The sequence below is a fragment of the Camelus ferus genome, unplaced genomic scaffold (assembly GCF_009834535.1).
Source record: "Camelus ferus isolate YT-003-E unplaced genomic scaffold, BCGSAC_Cfer_1.0 contig767, whole genome shotgun sequence".
Taxonomy (NCBI): domain Eukaryota; kingdom Metazoa; phylum Chordata; class Mammalia; order Artiodactyla; family Camelidae; genus Camelus; species Camelus ferus.
The window spans coordinates 164,491-186,791 of NW_022589677.1; the positions used below are offsets into that span (position 1 = coordinate 164,491).

General features: G+C 33.6%; 1 pseudogene; it reads left to right on the forward strand.

The window, feature by feature from the left end:
- Positions 1 to 20,194: 20,194 nt before the first annotated feature.
- LOC116662613 lies at positions 20,195 to 21,915 on the forward strand (annotated as a pseudogene).
- Positions 21,916 to 22,301: the final 386 nt, after the last annotated feature.

Consider the following 22,301-nt stretch of genomic DNA (forward strand, 5'->3'; position numbering starts at 1 on the left):
ATTAAACAGAAGTGGTGAGAGTAGGAATCCTTGTCATGTTCCCGAATTTACCCAGAAGGCTTTCAGCAATTCCCACTGAGTATTATAATTTGTTATAAATGGCCTTTACTATGTTGAGAGATTTTCCCTTTTTACTCACTTTCATGAGAGTTCTGATCATGAATGGATGATGAATTTTGTCAAATGCTTTTTCTGTGTGTATTGACATGGTCCTGTGAATTTTGTCCTTACTTTATTAGATATGTATCATGCTGATTGATTTGTGTATGTTGATCCAACCTTGTGACTTTGGAAGGTATCCAACAGATCATCGTGTATAATCCTTTCTATGTATTGCTGGATTAATTTTTTTGATGTTTTATTTAGGAATTTTGAATGTATATTCATCAAGGATATTGGATTTTCATTTCAATTTTTTTTTTGTAGTGTCTTTGACTGGATTTGTTATCTGAGTAATGGTGGTCTCATAGCATATCTTTGAGAATTTTCCTTACTCCTTCATTTTTTGAAATAGTTGGGGGGAGAAAGGTTTTAATGAAGGCATCCAGGCATTTTATTCAAGGGCTTTTTTAAAATTATAGATTTTATTTAACTTATACTGATTGCTGTTTTCAAGTTTTCAGTTTTCTCTTTATTCAGTGTTTGCAGGCTGTATGTTTCTGGAAATTTGTCCATTTCTTTTAGGTCATCCAGTTGGTTGTCATGTAACTGCTCATACGGCTTTCATGATCTTTGTTTGTATTTCTGTAATATCAGATGTTATTTCTACTCTTTTCATTCTTATTCTGTTTGGTTCCACCCTCTGTATATCTTGATAAGCCTGGCTAAATGCTTATCAATATTTTATTATTTTTAAGAAAAGTAAAGCTCTTGTTTTTATGATTTTTTATTTATTTTTTAATTTTTATTTTATTTATTTTCAAATTAATCATTAAAGATTTCTCATTCTACTGACTTTGGCTTTGTTTGTTTGTATTATTAGTTATTATGGGTGCTAAGCTTGGTCCTTTGTGTGAGGTTTTTCTTGTTTCTTATAGAAGGCCTGGATTGTTCTGACTTCCCTCATTGATTTGTCTTTGCTGCATCCCATACTTTTCATGAAGCTGTGTTTTCATTGTATTTTGTCCTCAGGTATGATTTTATTACCTCTTTGATTTCATCATTGACCATTTTTTATTTTTTTAAAGGATGTGGTTTAATCTTATGTTTGTGCTTTTCTTGTTCTTCTTTCTAGAGTTGATGCATTGTTTCATACTTTTGTGTACGGAGTAATGCTTGCTGTCATCTATATTTGTTTAAAGTTTCTGAGGCTTTTTTGATGACATAATATGTGATTAATTCCTTAGATAACATCCTGTGCACCCTTGAAAAGTTTACGAGTTCTGCTTTTCTGATGCAGTGTCCAATATCTCAGTTAGGTTGAAATGATCTAATGTGCTATTAAGACCTCTGTTTCCTTACAGGTATTCATTCTGGATGATCTGTCCATCAGAATACTGAGGTGTCAAACTCATCTACTAATATTGTTTTATAATTAATTAATTCTTCATGTCTACTAATATTTGTTTTTATATTTAGGGTCTATGGTGTTGGGTCCATATATAAGTTAATGAGTGTAATACCGTATTTTTATATTGATCTCTCTTTATATTATCTCATATTAATCTTTCATTGTGGCCCTTGTTTTAAAACATATTTTGTATGATTTGATCATTGCAATGTGCATTTTCTTGTCATTTCCTTGAAATATCTTCTCTAATCTATTTCGAGGCTGTGTATATCTTCTTCCATATAGTGACCCTTTTTTGGGGGGAGGCCAAGATGTTGGAGTAGAAGGAAGCTCATAGCTCACCCTTTCCCACAAGTGCACAAAGACTCATATCCACAGACTTGCTCAGCTAACCAGAGAACCTGCAAAACTCTGAAAGATCATTGTCCTCTTCAAAAGATAAAGATGACAAAAATCTTGTAGGAGAAAAGGAATAAAGAAGGAAGAAAAGGCAAAACAGAGTGGGACAGGTCCCATGGGGGTGGAGCAGCAAAGATGTACTGGCATTCATTCACTGAGTCTCCCCTCTCTGAGAGTCCAGTATGATGTTGGGGGTGCCTCCAAGGCTTGGATATGTACAGAGAATCAGTTGACTGACAGAACTAAGATAAACAGGTACATAGGGTCCCTGTGACACCCAGCCCAAGATGCAGCACCGCAGCTAGGGAAAGGGCCATTCTGCCCGAGCTGGGTGGAAGATGGGGATGGCTGCACAGAGGCACCCCAGGGGAAATGCTGGGGCCTGTTTGCCATTGCTGTGCAATCACAGGGGAGAACAAACTGGGCCCTACATAAAACAACAGGGCATATGTGCCCTGGGGGAAGGGTGCATAAGCCCATCTCTGAAAATCCACAAAATTTTCTAGGTGAATAGAGGCGAGGCTCATGCACAGCCCCAATACCCTCTGGCAATTTGCACCCCGGTGGCAGTGGGGCTAAACCTGCATCCACACCTAAGGACTTAGCAACCTCAAGGGCCAGACGGAGACTTGTCTACAGCCCGAGGCAGATAGGATAATTCTGTCCTGGTTCCTCAGAGAACTTGCCCCACCGAGAAAAACAAGGAGCTGTGTTTTCTCCCAGGCCAGGAACCGGGCTGTTCCTCAGTCTTCTCTGAGCCCACCTACTGGGTGCAAACCCAAGGTGGAGTGCACAGTGGCACAGAGCATTGTAGTGAGCAGCACCCTGAGAGGGAGTGTGGCCCCCAAACTTTTGGGCAGGAATGCAGCCCATGACCATGGTGCTGGGAGAGGGCGTGATGCCCACTCCTCCCTGGTCAGTCTGCAACATCTGACTGCAACATCAGGCAGGGCAGTGACAAGCCAGCCCACAGTAAAGGAGAGCTGCACCTGACCCAGTGTTGGGAGTAGGTGCGATATGCTTGCCGACAGGCACTGGGAGCAGCACAGATGAGGGCTCCAATGGAGGGCCTCTGGAAACAGCAAGCTGAGATTCCAAAACAGGATGAAGGCAGGAAGACTTCCCATTAAAACACACAGTATCCAGGAGGACACCGAAACCCCCCCTTTTTTAATCTGCTTTACCTCTTCCATTTTCTATTACCCTCTTAATTTTTACTCCTCAAACAATTATATATACCCTCATACTCATCCCTGTGAAATTTTATAAAAATATTTTTATTCTTTTTACTTTTCAAAATTCTTCTTCCACTTGCATTTCTATTATTCATTATACAAGGTTTTCATAACTTTATTTCTCCCTTTTTTAAAATTCTTTATCTCTCTCTCTCTTTTTTCTCTTTCCTAAGTTGTATTACTACATAGGCATTAGGTAGATAAACTCTTTTAGGACCACAATAGATAACTGATGCTGCATAAAACACAGTGCCAGAGAGGTAGGAGCAAGATGAAGAAGCAGAGAAAACATTCCCAATTAAAAGAACAAGAGAAATCCCTGAAAGAATGATCAGTGAAATAGACAACGATAGCTTACTAGATCGAGTTTTCAAAAAAGGTCTGATCAAAGTACTGAAGGAAATAAAAGAGATAGTGTTTAGAGATATAAAATATGTCATAAATGAAATGGCAGCCATAAAAATCGCCAAGAAGGATAGGTAAACACATTCACTGAGATGAAGAATGATCTAAAGGTGGTGCAAAGCTGACTAGATAACGTAGAGGAACAAATTAGTGACTTAGGAGACAGGACAATAGAAAGCACCCAATCAGAAGAGCTATAAGAGAAACAACAAGAAACAAATGAAAAAAGCATAAGGGACCTATGGGATAATATACAGCATGCCAGCCTTAGCATGATAGAGGTCCCAGAAGGGGAAGAAAGATCAAAGGGGATTGCAAAGGTGTTTGAAGAAGTCATGATTGAGAACTTCCCAAACTTAAAAAAGAAATGAGATATCCAAGTACAGGAAGCTCAGAGGGTCCCAAACAGAAAGACCCCATTTACACCCACACCGAAACATAAAATTAAGATGGCCAGAGTCAAGGATAAAGCAGTGATCCTAAAGGCAGCAAGAGAAAAGCAAAGAGTGAGTAACAAGGGAACCCCCTTAAGGATCTCAGCTGATTTCTCTACACAAACAATACAGGACTTAAGGGACTGGCAAGATATATTCAAAGTCCTGAATGAAAAAAAAAGATATAATCTAGGATACATTATCCAGCAAAGCAATCCTTTATGATAGAAGGAGACATAAAGAATTTCACAGACAAGAAAAATCTACAAGAGTTTAGAAACACTAAACCCATGCTTAAAGAAATATTGAAAGTTCTACTCTAAATAGAAAAGCAGAAGGATGCTACAGAAATGAGAAACTCACACCTGAAAAGGTGATAACTAATGAATTACAAATAAAATAAACACTAAAATTATAAAACAAGACATACAAATCATTGAGAGTGGGAGGGGAGGCAGGAAAATACATAATTGTTTTCTTTGTCTTTCCTTTCAAAATTTTTTGTTCTTGGTAGAATGGGTTTGAGATCATGTTACTATCAGTTTAATAAAAGCAGTTATACTAATGGGCTAATAGACATAAAAAATGGTAACAACAGGACAAAAACTTATCAGGGAGTCACTAAAACTAAATAAAATTCATGATAATACAAAGGAAATTTACCAAACCATAAAAAGGAAGATGAAAGGAACAAAGAGGAAATACCAAATCAATGGCAAAGAGAAGGTCAATGTGGCAATAAACACAAACCTATCATCAATTACTGTAAATGTGAATGAACTAAATGCTCCAGTCGAAAGACATAGAGTGGCAGGCTGCATAATAAAGCAGGAAACTTAAATATGCTGCATACAAGAGACCCACTTGAGGGAGAAGGACACATATAGATTGAGAGTGAAAGGATGGAAAAGGGTATTGAATACAAATGGAAAAGCAAGAAAAGCAAGTGTTGCAGTACTGATTTCAGACAAAATAGGCTTTAAAACAAAGGCCATAAGGAAAGATAAAAAGGACATTTTGTAATGATTAAAGGAGTGATACAAGATGAGGATAGTTCACTCATTAACACATATGCACCAAATAGAGGAGCACCTAAATACATAAAATAATTACTAACAGAGATAAAGGGGGATAGTGATGGGAATAGAATCAAATTTGGAGATTTCAACACTGCATTAACATCACTGGATACATCACTGAGACAGAAAATAAGTAAGTCAACAGAGAAATTAAATAATACAATAGGAATATTAGACTTGATGGATATTTTCAGAGCACTGCACGACCTCAATATAGGATTTACATATTTTCAAGGGCACCAGGAGCATTTTCCAGGATTGATCATGTACGTGGGCACAAAAGAAACCTCAGCAATTTTAAGAAGATAGAAATTTCATCGAAGCATCTTTACTGAACAGAATGCCATGAAGTTAGAATTCAACAACAGAGAAACAAAGGAGAACAAAAGCAAAACATGGAGATTAAACAATATGTTATTAGAAACCAAAGGGTCTATGAAGAATTCAAAGCTGAAATAGAAAAAATACCGTGAGACAAAAGAAAATGAAAGCAAAAGCACACAAAATTTATCGGGAAAATTAAAACCAGTGCTAAGAGGGGAGTTTATAGTGATACAGGACTTCCTCAAAAAAGAAGAACAATCACAAATAAACAATTTTCCCACCAGCTGAATGAACTAGAAAAGGAAGAACAAAAATCCCCAAAAGGCAGCTGCAGGAAGGAAATCATAAAGATTGTGGAGGAAATAAATAAAATGGAGGTTCCAAAAACCATAGGAAAAAAATCAACCAATCCAAAAGCTAGTTTTTGAAAAAGTAAGAAAAATCGAAAAATCTCTGGCCAAACTCAAAGAGAAGAAAATAGAGAGAGCATAACTTAGCAAAATAAGAAAGGAGAATTAAGAATTTACAACAAATAAAATAGAATTACAGAATATCATACTAGAATTTTATGAAAAACTCCAAGGAACCAAACTGGGTAACCTGGAGAAGATGGACAAGTTTCTGAAAACATACAGCCCACCAAGACTGAATCAAGAAGATACTGACCACTTGAACAAACAGATCACTAGAAATGAAATCAAAATAGCAATATAAAACCTCTCTACAAATAACAGTCTAATATCAGATGGCTTCACTGTGGAATTCTACCAAACATACAAAGAAGAACTCATACCAGTCCTTCTCAAACACTTCCAGAAGATTGAAAAGGAAGGAATACTCCCAAAGTCATTCTATGAAGCCACAATCACCCTGATACCACAACCAGGAAAAGACACTCCAAAAAAAGAGAATTATAGGCCAATATCACTGATGAGGTTTGATGCCAAAATCGTCACCAAAATAGTAGCAAATAGAATCCAACAACACATATAAAAGATTATACATCATAAGCAAATGGGGTTCATCCCAGGGACACAGGGGTGGTTCAACATATGCAAATCAATCAATGTAATATATGACATGAACAAGAGAATTGGCCAAAACCACATGATCATCTCAATAGATGCAGGGAAAACATTTGATAAAATTCAGCACCCATGTATGAAAAAAACGCTGATCAAAGTGGGCATAGAGAGAACATATCTCAACATCATAAAGCTATATATAACAAACGTACAGCCGGCATAGCACTCAACGGTGAGAAAGTCAAAATCTTCCCACTAAAATCTGGGACAAGACAAGGTTGCACACTATCACCACTCCTACTCAACATCGTCTTGGAAGACCTAGCCACAGCAATCAAACAAGAGAGAGAAGGAAAAGGGATCCAAATTGGAAAGGAAGAGGTAAAAGTCTCACTATACGCAGAAGACATGTTACTATATATAGAAAACCCTACAAGATCCACACAAAAATTACTACAGATGATGAAAGAATTCTGCAAGGTAGCAGACTACCAGATTCAGATTCAAAAATCAGTGGCATTTCTTTATGTTAACGATTCAGATAATACTATAGAGCTACAGTCAACATGACATCACTGTATTGGTACAAAAACAGACATATAGGCCAATGGAACAGAATAGAGGGCCGAGATATGAACCCACAAAATTTTGGTCAATTCATCTTTGACAAAGGAGGCAAGAATATACAATGGAATAGAGACAGTCTCTTCAGTAAATGGTGTTGTGAAAGCTGGACAGCAGCATGTAAATCAATGAAGCTAGAACACTCCCTTACACCAGACACAAAAATAAACTCAGAATGGATCAAAGACTTAAAAATAAGACAAGATACATTAAACCTCCTAGAGGAAAATAAAGGCAAATCATTATCTGAAATACATCTCAAAAATTTTCTTTTAGAAGAAATAAAAACAAGAAGAAATAAATGAGACCTAATGAAACTTGCAAGCCTCTACACAGTATGCAAAGCAGAAGTAAAACAAAAAGACAACCTAAGGAATGGGAGAAAAATTTTGCAAATGAAACTTACAAAGGCTTGATCTCCAGAATATATAAGCAGATCATTAAACTGAATAAGGAAAAACAAACATTCCAATCCAAAAATGGGCAGAAGACCTAAACAAGCAATTCTCCAAGGAAGACATACAGATGAGCAACAGGCACATCAAAAAATGCTCAATATCACTGATTATCAGAGAAATGCAAATCAAAACTACAATGAGGTACACCTCACACCAGTCAGAATGGCCATCATTCAAAAATCCACAAATGACTAATGCTTAAGATTCTGTGGAGAATAGGGAACCCTCCTACACTGCTGGTGGGAATGCAGTTTGGTGCAGCCACTGTGGAAAACAGGATGGAGATTCCTCAAAAGCCTAGGAATACACTTATCTTATGACCCAGGAATCCCAATCCTGGGCATAAATCCAGAAGGAACCCTTCTTCAGGATGTCACGTGCACCCCAATGTTCATAGCCAGCACTGTTTACAATTGCCAAGATTTGGAAACAGCTTAAATGTCCATCGAAATATGACTGGATAAAAAAGAGGCAGTATATTTTTACAATGGAATACTACTCAGCCATATAAACCGACAACATAATGCCATTTTCAGCGACATGAATGCTCCTGGAGAATGTCATTCTAAGCGAAGTAATCCAGAAAGAGAAAGAAAAATACCATTTGTGATCGCTTATATGTGAATTCTAAAAACAAAATGAAACAAAACAAAACATGCATAGACAAAACAGAAAGAAACTCACAGACATATAATACAAGGTTTTCATTGCCAAGGGTGCGGGGGTTGGGAAGAGATAGACTGGGGTGCCAATATTGTAGAATAGATAAACAAGATTTTATTTTAAGCTCAGGGAAATATATAAAAGATCTTATGGCAGCTCACAGAGAAAAAAATGTGACAAGAAATATATATATGTTCATTGTAACTGAAAAATTTTGGTCTTCAATGGAATTTGAGACAACTTTGTAAAATGATTGTAAATCAATAAAAAAAAGTTAAAGGGAAAAACATGATCGTAAATATTACAGGCATAAACAAAATTAGAGAGAATAAAACGATGTAAAACAGTAGTAAAACCAAAGTTTTTGTTTTTGTTTTTTTTAAGATAACCAAAATCAAAAAACCTCTTGCCAGGTGCATCATGAAGAAAAGAGAGATGCTCCAAAGCAGTAAAGTAAGAAATAAAAGAAGAGAAACAACAATTGTTACCTCACATATACAAAAAGTTATCACTTTGTCAAAAGTTTTATGCCAATAATCTGGACAACTTAGATGAAATAGACAAATGTCTAGAAAGAGACAGAGATAAGGAGAAACAAATAAATTGAACAAACTGATTAGTAGAAGAAAGATAGAATCTGCATTTAAAAAATCGTTAAATACAAGTGCAGAGTTAAACAGCTTGTGTGGAAAACTGTACAAAAATACAAATCAGAACTTAACTCTTCAAACTGTTCAAAAATAGTGAAGATAAGGGAAACTCCCAAATTAATTCTTTGAAGCTTTCATCACCCTGATAGCAAAGCCAACAATCAAAGTACGGGCAAAGGGACCTTCAAGTCAATATCTTTGATTGATATAGATGCAAAAATTCTACAAAATATTATTATCAAACTAAATCCAGCAATATATAAAATGAATCATACACCATGATCAAATTGGATTCATAACACGGTCACAAGGGAGGTTCAACATACAAAAATCAATCAGTTTCATACAACACATTAACAAAAGAAAAGGGAAACAACGTGGTCACCCCAATAAACCCATAAAAATCATTTCAGAAAATTCAACATTTATTCATTAAATCAACAACAACAACAATAACAACAACAACAGCTACAATAGAAACCTCTTACCAAATTAGGATACAGGAAACATATCTCAACATAACAAAAGTCATTTATTACAGACCCACAGACAACATAATATGCAAAGGTGAAAAACTGAAAGCCAAATTAAGGAATAAGTCAAGGATGCCCACTCTCACCATTCTATTAAACACAGTATTGGAAGTCTTAGCAACAGCAATTGGACAAGAAAAATAGTTATTCAAGTTGGATTGAAAGAAGTAAAACTGTTATTATTTCAGATGACATGATAATCTATATAGAGAACGCTAAAGTTTCTCCACACATAAACAACTAAATCTAATAAATACATTTATCAAAGTAGCATGATTCATGATTAATATACAAAAACTCACATTTATTTACACAAACTATGAAATATTCCATAATTATAAAAAATTCATATGAAATCACATCAAAAAAAGGAAAACCTATGTATAAACCAATATAATAAAATCTATAAGACAGTGATAAAGAAATTTGAAGATGATGCACAGAAATGGAAAGAAATCTCATGGTTTTATTTTAGAGGAATTAATATTGTTACAATATGCATACTACAAAACATGTCTACAGATATAAAGTGATTCAGATAGAACTACATGGTATTTTCCACAAAACTAAAACAGTTCTAACATTTGTATGGAACTGCAAAAGAACCAGAACTGCAAAAGAAACATTGAGAAAAAGAACAAAGTTGGAGGCATAACCCTCCCTGCTCTCAGAATATATTAAAAAATACAGTAATCAAAACAGCACAATACTGGAAAACAAACAAACATCTATATCACTGGAACAGAACACAGAGGCAGAAATAAAATATCACACCTATAGCCAATTAACCTATGACAAAGGAAATAAAAATATACAATGCCTAAAAGACAGTCTTCAGCAAGTGATGTTGAGAAAGCTAGACAGCTACATGGAAATCAATGAAATTAGAACACTCCCTCACACTGTACAAAAATAAACTCAAAATGTTTTAAAGATCTGAATCTAATACATGACAGAATAAAACTCCTAGAAGCTAACATAGGCAAAATAAGACATAAATTGTAGCAAAATTTTCTTACATCACTCTCCCAAGCTGAAAACTATAAATTCAAAATAAACAAATAGGTCCTAATTAAACTAAAAACTTCTACACAGCAAAATAAACAAAATGAAAAGATAAACATCCAAATGGGAGAAAATATTTGGAAACAATGCTATCAACAAGAGGCTAATTTCTAAAATGCACAAATGGTTCATAAAACTCCATTTCAAAAATTTACAAACAACTCAGCCAGAAAATGAGCAGAAGACAATTCTCTAAAGAAGACCCACTGATGACAAACAGGAACATAAAAACATGCTCACATTTCTAATCATTATACAAAGGCAAGACAAAAATTAAATAATGTTTTACCTCACACTGATGAGAAGGGCTGTCATCAAAATGTCTACAAATAATGAAGGCTGGGGAGGTTGTGGAGAAAAAGGAACTCTCCTACGGTGTTGGTGGGAATGAAAATTGGTGCAACCACTTTGGAAACAGTATGGAAGTTCCTTTAAAAAACAAAATAGACCTATCTTATGACCCAGCAATCCCACTCGTGGGTATATAAAACATATAAAACCCGAAGACAAAGAATCCTAGAGTAAAACATAAGAAGTACACTCTGACATTGGACTTAATTGGATTCTACAAATGTCTCCTCTTTCAAGGGAAGCAGAAGCAAAACTAAAGAAATATGAGTGTATCACTCTAAACAGATTTACACTGCAGAGGAAATGATCAATAAAATGAAGTCAACCAACACAATGGGAGGATATATTTGCAAGTGATATTTTCAAATCAAGTGTTATTATCCAAAATATATGGCAAACTCATACCCTACAACAACAACAAAAAAGACCAAACAATCCAATTTAAAAAAGTCCATAGAAACTGAATAGATAGATCTGATTCAATTTTCTGAAGGAAACATACACTTGGCTAATGACGCATGAAAATATGTTCAGAGTTATAAATTATTAGGAAAGTAATAAACCAAAAATGAGACAAGACCTCACACTTGTCAGAAGGCTCTCATCAAAAGAAAAGAAATAGATGTTGGTGGAGGAAAAGGAACACCGTGGACACTGATTGATAGGAATGCAAAATATTGATTCCATTGTATATATACATCAAATTTTCTTCATCCACTTTTCTGTCAAGGGATTTTGGGTTTGTAGGTCCCATTCTGAAGGCTCTAGAGAGTAAGCCCATAGGCTGAACTGATAAACAAGCTGTTATGAATGTCACATATCCATGCTGGATTAGAAATGGCCTACTCAATGTATCCAGTATGGATGGCTGGATAGCCAATGATGGGTAAGATCCTCAGAAGATGACAACCTAAGACAGGCACAGCCGGCTGGATAAGAGATGGCCTATGTAATGAAGTTCATGTCGGACTTTAAAACAATCCTTGATCATTTAACATCCTTTGCTTACTGCAGGAGCATGGGGACATAAATAGCTTCAGATCATTAACATTGTTATAACTTAGATGATATGTGAGTCATTGTGCATGTGATATATAAACCATTTTTCTAAGAATCAATAAACAGAGAACTGCTTTGCTTCTCTCCACACAGTGTTTGTGTGTATAAGATATCGTGCCACTGACAGGGTTAATTGAATTTGTTGGGAGAATAATAAAAGGATGTTGTGATATATACAAGGTTCTTTCTGCACCTATTGAGATGACTATGTGATTTTTATTTCTCATTTTATTAGTGTGTCATGTCACCTTTATTGATTTTAACATTTTGAGGTATCCTTAAACCCAGGGATAAATCCCTTTACTCATAGTGTATGATAAATTAAATGTGTTGTTGAATTCATTTTGCTTGTGTTTTGTTGAGAATATTGGCACATATGTTCATCAGGGATATTATTCTATACTTTGCATATAATGTCCTTGCTAGCTTTGTTTTGCAAATAAAGCTGGCATCATAAATCCAGTTTGGAATCTTTCATCCCTTCAAATTCGTGGAAGATTTGGAGAAGAATTGGTGAAAAATTGTCTTCAAATGTATGACAGAATTCACTAGTAAATTCATCTTGTTAATATTTTCTGTTTTGGGAGGTTTGGATTACTGATTTGCTCATACACACTTTTGTTCTATTTAACCTTCTAATTTGTTCTTGATTCAGTATTGGAAGACACATGTTTCTGGGAATTTTTCTTTTGTTCTAGGTCATTCAAATTTTTGGGTAGTGCTAATTTCTTATGATCCTATATATCTCTATAACATCAGTGATAATATCTTCTCTTTTATTTCTAATTTTATTTGAGTCTTTATTTTCTTATCCAAACTAAACTTATGTCCACTTTATGTTTAAGAGAAACAGACTTAGGTTTGTTTTTTTTTTTTTTTTTTATCATTTCCAATGTTTCTCTTGTTATTTGCCTCACTGTGATTCATTCAATTTCTTCCTTATTCTTTCTTTTTCCTCCTAGATTCCTTGAGGTGTAAAGTCAAGTATTGTGAATCTTTGTATTTCTTTTATTATTTATTTATTTATTTATTTACTTATTTATTTAATTTGATTATTTAGTTATTTATTCATTTATTTATGATTGAAGTACTGACATTTACAATGTGTCAGTCTGTGGTGTATATCACAGTGTCCCAGTTCATGCATATATTTTTTGTTCCTAAATGTTACTTCACTGTATTTAACATAATGCCCTTTGTCATACAAAAACAATTTTGAAATAATCTATTTTTATATATAGTGTATAACATTTATAAACCTACATCTCCCAAATGTATCCACTCCCAGCAACTTTCCGCAGGAAACGTTAGAATATTTAGTAGATATGCGAGTGTGTTTCAGTTTTGTAGATGAAATCATAGTGCCCTCATCGAACTTTTTTTTTAAGGTTCCATATATGTCATGTCATGTATTATTTTTCTTTCTTTTTCTGGCTTACTTCAATTCGAATGACACTTTTTGGGGAAACCCATGTTGCTGTAAATGTCATTGTTTTCATTTTTTATGGCAGAGTATTATTCTGTTGTATAAATATGCCACAACTCCTGTATCTTGTCATTTGTTGATGGACAATTAAGTTGCTTCCATGTCGTGGCTGTTGTATATAGCACTGCTATGAAAATTGGGGTGCAGATGTGTTTTTGAATTAGGGTTCTCTTTGATATATACCCAGAAGTGGGATTACTGGATTGTACATTGTCTATTTTTAGTCTTTTGTGGCAACCCATCCTGTTTTCCACAATGACTGCACCAAACTACATTCTTACCAACTGTTTAGGAGGGCTCTCTTTCTCCACAGCTTCCCCAGCATTTATTGTTTGTGGACTTTTGAATGATGGCCATTCTGACTATTGAGAGGTGATACTTCATTACAGGTTTGATTTGCATTTCTCTGATAATTAATGATAGTGAGCATTTTTTTTTAATATCTATTTGGGATTTGTATGTCTTTATTGAAGAATTGCTTATTTAAGGTTTCTGCCCATTTTCAGATTTTTTTTTTTATTATTAGGTTGTATGAACTCTTTATATTTTGGAAATTAAGCCTTTGCTAGTTGCATCACTTATAAATATTTTCTTTCATCTTGTAGGTTGTCATTTTGATTTGTTTATGGCTCCCTTGCTGTGCAAATGCTTATAAGATTAATTAGGTCCAATTTATTAATTTTGCTCTTATATCCATTACCAGGATAGTCTGTTGTAGGAGATCATTGCTGAGATTTACCTCAGAATGTTTTGCCTATGTTTTCTTCTAGGAGATTTACTGTGTCTTGCCTTACATTTAAGTCTTCAAATCATTTTAAGTTTATTCTTTTGTATGGAGTGAAGGAGTGTTCTAATTTTATTGCTCTGCATGATGCTATCTAGTTTTCCCAACAACAGTTGGTTAAGAGATGGTCTTTTCTGTTTCATATTCTTGGCTACTTTGACAAAAATTATTTCAACATAAGCCTGTAGATTTATTCCTAGGCTCTCTATTCTGTTCCATTGGTCCATATGCCTGTTTCTGTTCCAATATCATGTCAGTTTGATTATTGTAGCTCTACAATAGTGTGTGGAGATGAGGCTGGTTATACCTCCAACCTCTTTCTCTTTCTTCAATATTGCTTTGGAAATTATGGATATTTACTGATTCTATATAAATCTTAGGATCATCCGTTCTAGTCCTATAAAGAAATGTTTTGTGTAATTTGATAGGAACTCACATTAATTTTGTAGATTGCCATGGGCAGTATGGCCATTTTAAAAATATTGTTTCTTCCATTACAAGAACATTGGGAATCTTTTCAGTTTTTCAAATCTTTTTTAATTTCCTCAGTCAATGTTTTCTAGTTCTCCATGTATAAGCCATTCACTTCCTTGGTCAGATTTATTCCTAAGCATTTTATAGTTTTATGTGAAGTTATAAAATGGTTGTTTCCATAATTTGTTTTCCTGTTGATCCACTGGTAGTGTAAAGAAATGCAATTGATTTTTGTACATTATTCTGGCTACCTTGCACAGTTCCTTTATTAGCCTAAGTTGATTTTTGTGAGGCTTTTAAAGTTTCCTATGTATAGTGTCATGCCAGCATACCGTGACAATTTTACCTCTTCTTTTCCAGTCTGAATCCTTTTATTTTTTTCTTGCTTGATCATTGTGGCTAGGACTATCCAAGACTATATTGAATAGAAATTGTGAGAATGGGCAACCTTGTCTTGTCTCTGATATTTGTGGGAAGGGTTTCTGTTTTTCAGCACTGAATATTTTGCTGGCTATATGTTTGCCTTAAATAGCTTTCATTATGTTGAGATATGGTCCCTCTATGCCCACTGGGATAAGAATTTTTATTGCAAATAGGTGTTAAATTTTATCAAATGCTTTTTCTGCATCTACTGAGATGACCATGTGGTTTTGTCCTCTCTTTTTTTGATATGGTGTATCACAATTGATTGATTGATTTGCATATGTTAAACCATCCTTGTGTTCCTGGGATGAACCTAACTTGATCATGGTTTATGATCTTTTTTCACATGCTGTTGGATTCTGTTTGTTAATAATTTCTTAAGGACTTTTACATCTAAGTTTATCAATGATATTGGCGTATAATTTTCTTTTAGGGTAGTGTCTTTGTCTGGTTTTGATATCAGATTGATTTTGGCCTTATGGTATGAGTTTGGGAGTACTCTCTCCATATCAGTCTTCTGGAAGAGTTTGAGGAGGACTGGTATGGATTTTTCTTTGTATGTTTGGTCAAATTTCCCAGTGAAGCCATTTGTATGTGAAATTTTGTTTGCAGAGATTTTTTTATTTTATTGATAATTCTATTCCATTTCTGGTGTTCTGTCTGTTCATATGGTCAATTTCTTCTTGATGCAATATTGGTGGGCTGAATGTTTCCAGAAACTTCTCCATTTCTTCTAGGTTATCCAGTTTGTCTCCATACACTTTTTCATGGTAGTTCCTTATAAAATTTTGCAAATTTGTTCTACTCTTTGTAGTTTCTCCATTTTCATTTCATATATATCTTGTGTTCTCTCTCTTTTCTTGTTAGTGAGCCTGTCCAGAGTTTTGTCAATTTTGTTTCGTATTTCAAAAACTAGTTTGATTTTTTTCTATTTTTTAATCTCTATATGAATTCTTTCATCCTTGATCATTATTATTTCCCTCTTTCTACTGACTTTTGGTTTGTTTGCTCTACTTTTCATGATTATTTTACATACAACGTTAGATTATTTATTTGAAATTGCTCTTCTACTTTAAGGAGGGCCTTGTCACTATGAACTTCCCTCTTAATACTGCTTTAAGTGTATTCCATAGACTTTGTGTAGTGTTTTTCTCATTTTCCTCAAGATACTTTTTACTTTCTTCTTTAACTTCATCACCCTCCCCCCTTTTTTTAGTATCATGTTGTTTAATCTACATGGTGTCATTTTTTTCTCCCTGGTTTTTCTGTGATTGATTTCTAGTTTCATGGTATTATATTCAGAAAAGATGATTGAAATAATTTTTATCTTCTTAAATTTGTTGAGGCTTCTTCTGTGCCTGAGTACATAATCTTTCCTAGAAAATGTTCCATGTGCACTGGAAAAGAATGCATATTCTGTTTTGGGGAGATGTACTGTTTTGAATATATCCACCAAGTCCTAATATTTTATTTTATCTTTTAGTGTCTTTGTTCCCTTATTAATTTTCTGTCTGAAAGAAAACTCAATGATGGTAATGGGGTGTTATAGTCTCCTACTATGATTGTGTTCCCATCAATTTCTCCCTTTTTATCTATTAGTATTTGCTTTATGTATTTAGGCTGCTCCAAAATTGAGTGCATATATCTTAAAGGGCATAATACCCTCATTTTTTATTGATCGTTTAATCATTACATCATGTCATTGTTTATCTTTCTCTATGGCCTTTGTTTTAAAGTCTATTTTGTGTGAAACCTGTACTGCTAGGCCTGCTTTCTTGTCATGTCCATTTGCATGGAATATATTTTTCCATCCTCTTTCAATTGATGTGTGTCCTTCTCCCTAAAGTGGCTCTATTGTATGCTTCATAATTGTAGGATCTTGTTATATTATCCCATCTGACAATATATATCTTTTAATTGAAGCACTTAGTCCATTAACTTTTATGATAATTATTGATAGACATGGTTTTTATTTCATTTTGAACTTCATTTTCCAGTTGATTTGGTATTTCCTTTTTGTTCATTTCTTTTTCTTTTTGTGGATTGATAATTTTCTTTTATTAACTTGGTTTCTTTTTGGGTTTGTACTTCATTGTAAGCTTTGACTTATGGTTACTTTTTTTTTTTGTATGTATATGGATGCATTACTATATCTGTTTAATTTAACTGATAGTAATAAAAACTCTAACCCATCCTACAGAGAACAGAAACAAGAATAATGTCTATTGTCCTGTTTCAATCTCTGAACCTTAAAAATTTTGATGTCCTGTTTTCAACATCATGTTTATTCTGTTGTAAGTCATTGTAGCTATTGCCTTTCTAGTTATGCCTTTCTCCTTTCTATAGCATTCTGCTTCTTTTGTATTTAGAGTAGATCTTTCATTATTTTCTTTCTGTTGATATTTTCTTTTAGTGTTTGCTTGTGTGGAAGTTATTTATCTCTCCTTCTATTCTAAGGGATAGCCTTGCTTGATAAAGTATCTTAAATTACAGCTTTCTTTCATTCAGGACTTTAAATATGTCTTGCCACTGCCTTCTGCATGCTGCACTTGTGTAGGAAACGTAGTTACAAATATTATGTATATAATTATATATATATGTAAAGAATACCTAGAAATGAAGTTAACATATAAGGTGAAAAACTATACATTAAAAAAATACAAAACATTGATGAAGGAAATTAAAACTGATCCAAAGAAGTGAAAAGATCTCTTATGTTAATGATGTGAAACAATATGGTTAAAACAACCATACTACACAAAGCAATCTACATTTAGTGTGATTCATATCAAAATACCCATGAGAATTTTCAATTAAATAGAACAAATAATTTCAAAATTTATATGTAACCACAAAGATCGAGTTGCCAATATAATTTTAAAACATTATTAAATCTAATAGTGTAAGTTTCTCTGATCTTAAACAGTACTACAAACTTTAGTAATTAAAACAACATGATACTGGCTCAAAAACAGACGCCAATGAATAGAATAGTATAGAGCAAGCAGATATAATCCCTCACACCTATGATCAACTAACCCATGAAAAAGGAAGCAAGAGTATAAAATGAAAAAAGGCATTCTCCTCAATAAGCAGTGCTGGGAACATAGAACTTGTAAAAGATAGATTAGGATATTTCCTCATATTGCATACAATCCATGAGCACAGAATATCTTTCTATTTATTTTGTTTACTTTTATTTCTTGCACCTGTAATTAATAGATTTTTGTTTAGATCTTTTATTTTACTTATTAAATTTATTCCTATTTTATTCTTTTTGATATAATTGTACACACAAATGTTTTCCTAATTCATCTTTGTGATAAATTGTTGTTAGTATATAAAAGTGCAACTAATTTTTGTATATTGATTTTGTATTCTGCAAGTTTATTATGTTTGTTCATTATTTCTAACAGTCACTTGAGGAGTCTATGAAGTTTTCTATCTATGTATAATTATGTCATCTGTAAAAGTTTTACTACTTTTTTACAAGTTTGATGCCTTTTATGCTTTTTCTTGACTAGTTGTTCTGGCTAGGACTTCTAGTATTGTAATTTAGGACTTGTGAGAATGAGCTACGTTATCTTATTACTGGTCCAGAGGAAAACCTTCCTGTATGTGAACATTGAGCTTGATGTTAGTCATGGTTTTTTTTCAAATATGGCTTTTATTATGTTAATTACATTCTACCTAGAGCGAAACTGTTAAGAATTTTTTCATAAAAAAGTTAACTTCTGTCAATAAATTTCCTACATTTATTGAGATTATTATTTTTGTATTCTTTGTTTTATAAAGGATGGTATCACATTTATTGATTTGTGTATGTTAAATAATATTTATGAATCAGAACTAAATCCCACATAACTATAGTTTATGATACATATAATATGCCATGTATTCAGGTTGCTAATATTTACTTAGAATTGAATATACATAGACTGAAGGAAAAAGTTACATTGTAGCTTGAGTGTAGATATATTTATTTAGAAATTGTATCTCTCATTTTGAATATGGCTTATGTTTAATGGAATTTATTTCTAAATAAAGAATATAACTTTTGGTAGAACTGGATTTACTACAGTTTACTGATATAGAACATAGTTATTATGTACAATTAGAGCACAAAATACTTGCCTTAAATGCCACATTATACTAAGAATATCAACTGTTTCAGGACTGAGAAGCAAATTGCTTCCTAAAATGTATTTAGCTGGTGTTTTCTACACCAACCCATATATACTGTTGTTTGTTTGTTTGTTTGTTTGTTTTCCCCTTAATGGTGGCACTGGGTATGGAACCGAGGATCTTGTGCATAAGTTTAATTATCAACATCATTTTGGAACACTTAACAGGAGCCACAATGGTATGGATTATAAAGATGACTAGAAAATTTATTCCTTCTAAGGACTGAATAATGTCTGAGTGAAAGAATGGCAAAAATAAACATTTGTAAGTATACAATAAGATTTTCTCTTTTGTAATTTTAAACTAGAATATTAAATTACTTTTGTTTTACTTATAATACTGAATTACAATTAAAAAAAATTCCCCCCTTTGGGATTTCTTAAATTTGATTGATTATTTCAATCTAATTTTATTTCATAAATATTTACCTTTTATTTATAAACATACCAAATGAACCGATATTTATTCTGCTCATTTTTTGAATATAGAGCTACTTAATATAAAGCACACAGATAAAAATCTACTTCCATATCCAAATCAAATTATGTTTCATTTTAATTACAAATGATAATGAAACAGTTATACCTTTTTGTACAGGTTTTAAACACATTTCAATGAAAATTCCAAAACGTTAAAATTAGTTTATTTATTTAGTGCATTATTTATACTCTGTTCACCAATCTGTTATAAATTTGTGTACAAAAAGAAGGAGATTGTTTTTATTTCATACACCCCAAATTTAAATTATTTACAAAGATTTTGTGGGAATAATATTTGCAGATCATACAATAAAAATAAACATCCTATAGATTTCATTTTAACTGGATGAATGAGAAATAAACACTGGCTGAATGTTACACTTGGTTTGCTAGGAGACCACACATTTTGTGATGTCACAGCTACTCAGGTTGAGAACCACTGTGATGGCCTAGCAGTTTATGTGTGCAGGCCTGCCAAAGCAGCATTTGAAGCTGCAGTGCTCAAAATCATGCAGATTAGAAAAGGAGCTGTAGAAAAAGTTATTTGAGATGGCACATGTTTCTTCAGAAATTCAAGATGTGTCCCCTAAATATGGACCAATGGATTCAGGAAAGTACAGTAGATCTCTGTTATGTGATCAAACATTCTCTGGGGACTTGGACTTGAGGTCTATGATTGAAGAAAATGCTTTTCAGACATTGTGTGAAGAATCCTTGATAAAAAGACCATGTTACACACATTGTGTCTCTGAACCAGATGAAGATAATAATTTTCGTTCTCTGACATTTCCAAGAAAACTCTGGAAAATGGTTGGGAGTGACCAAATTCAATCCATCTGGTGGGATGATAATGGAACTTCCATAGTGATCGATGAAGATGTCTTTAAGAAGGAAGTTTTGGAAAGAAAGGCCCCTTTCAGAATATTTGAAACAGGAAGTATGAAAAGTTTAGTTAGACAGCTTAACCTTTATGGGTTTAGTAAAGTGCAGCAGAATTTTCAAAGATCTGCTTCTCTAGCTGACTTCTTGGCAGAAGAAAAAGAAGTCTCTGTTTTAAGCAAGGTATTCGAAAATTTTGTCACCACTTCGTAACTTATATAGAAAATTTTATTTTGTATATCAATCAATGGTAATATAAATGTAAATTTAGATTTTGAAAATTGTATAAAACTACTAATGCTAAAATATTTTATCTAAAAAATGAGGACAGTGTGTTAAGTATTCAAGATTATGAGAAAATTTGCTAGCAACTATGAATCTTATGAAAATGTAAATAAAGCTATTAAGGCTGCTTTTTAAAAGGGGCCTTCACTCGTTAATGCAAATGTTAACGTTTTAAATTTGATGACAATATTATTTAAAAGTGTATTTTCCAAATAAGGAATTTCAAAAAATAGTCAGCAATGTTCACATTTTGATGATATTATCTTTGTATAGTAAGCATGAAATATGAGGTTTTATAGAGTAGGATTATTGTAGTGTTGTATATTGTTTGAAAGTATTACTAAAATCTTTCTCCTTTGTTTGTAGCTGCAGTTCTATCATAATCCAAACTTTAAACGAGGCTGTCCCCAGCTTTTAGTGAGAATAAAAAGAAGAGTTGGGATTAAAAATGCTTCTCTGGTATCTTCATTTGCTCAAGATTTCAACAAGAAGCACTATAAATCAGGGGGTAATGTGGGAAAATAATAATTCTGGTTTTGTGTCTGACACTAGAGGAGAAAGTGCATTTTTACCTTCTGCAAATTTAAACATGCCTCTAATAAGAAAGCCCTCTACTAGCCACATAATTGGTGATACAACTACCCCGATGAGAGGTGATTTTTCTCCTGCATCATCAATGTCAGTTTGACCACCAGAACCAATTGCAGTGGATCAACGTGCTATTTTAAATCATTTGACACTTTCCATGTGCACTCACAAAGCAGCTACACTGAAGCAAATAGCCGTGTTGTGAATTTCATTGCAACACAAATTCTACTTCTCAGTACAGCAACGTATCTCCCATACAGACCAATTATCTTGGACTGATGGTTGATCCTTCTACTTTTCCAAATAGATATCAAAACATATCGGCCAATGAAGGTCCTTTTTCTAAGTTTCAACCAGAGAGCAACCCACGGTTTCCAGTGCCAGTGATAGCTGATACATCAGCTACATCTCATTAACGGCCAACTCATTAGCCAACTGCAGGTTATGAACGTCATCCTAATTACAACTGATCTGCCAGGGGACTACCAGATTATGCAGGATAACAAAGATTAAAATTGAATTTGGCAAATGTCAACAAATATCAGCAATTTTCTTATTTGAACAATAAACCTACATGTGTACCTTTATTTTCCTAGTTTTTTAAAAAATACTTAAGATTAAAGTGGGAGACTAAGTTACCATTTAAAAAAGGAAGAGATATTTGATTGATATGATCATGTGATAGAAAAATATGGGTGTAAATTTGAATAATTTCTTGTCAGGAAGTAGAGAAAATGGAAGAATTTGGGACAAGACTAAAACATGTAGAGAGGGAAAAGTACTAACTGGCTTCTGGTTCATCCTGGAAAGTATTAATAGTGTTGTTAGGATATGTTGGAACACGAGATAAATGCAGGAACTGGCCCAGGTATCATGGTCTCTATTATGTCGTCCCTGGAATCAT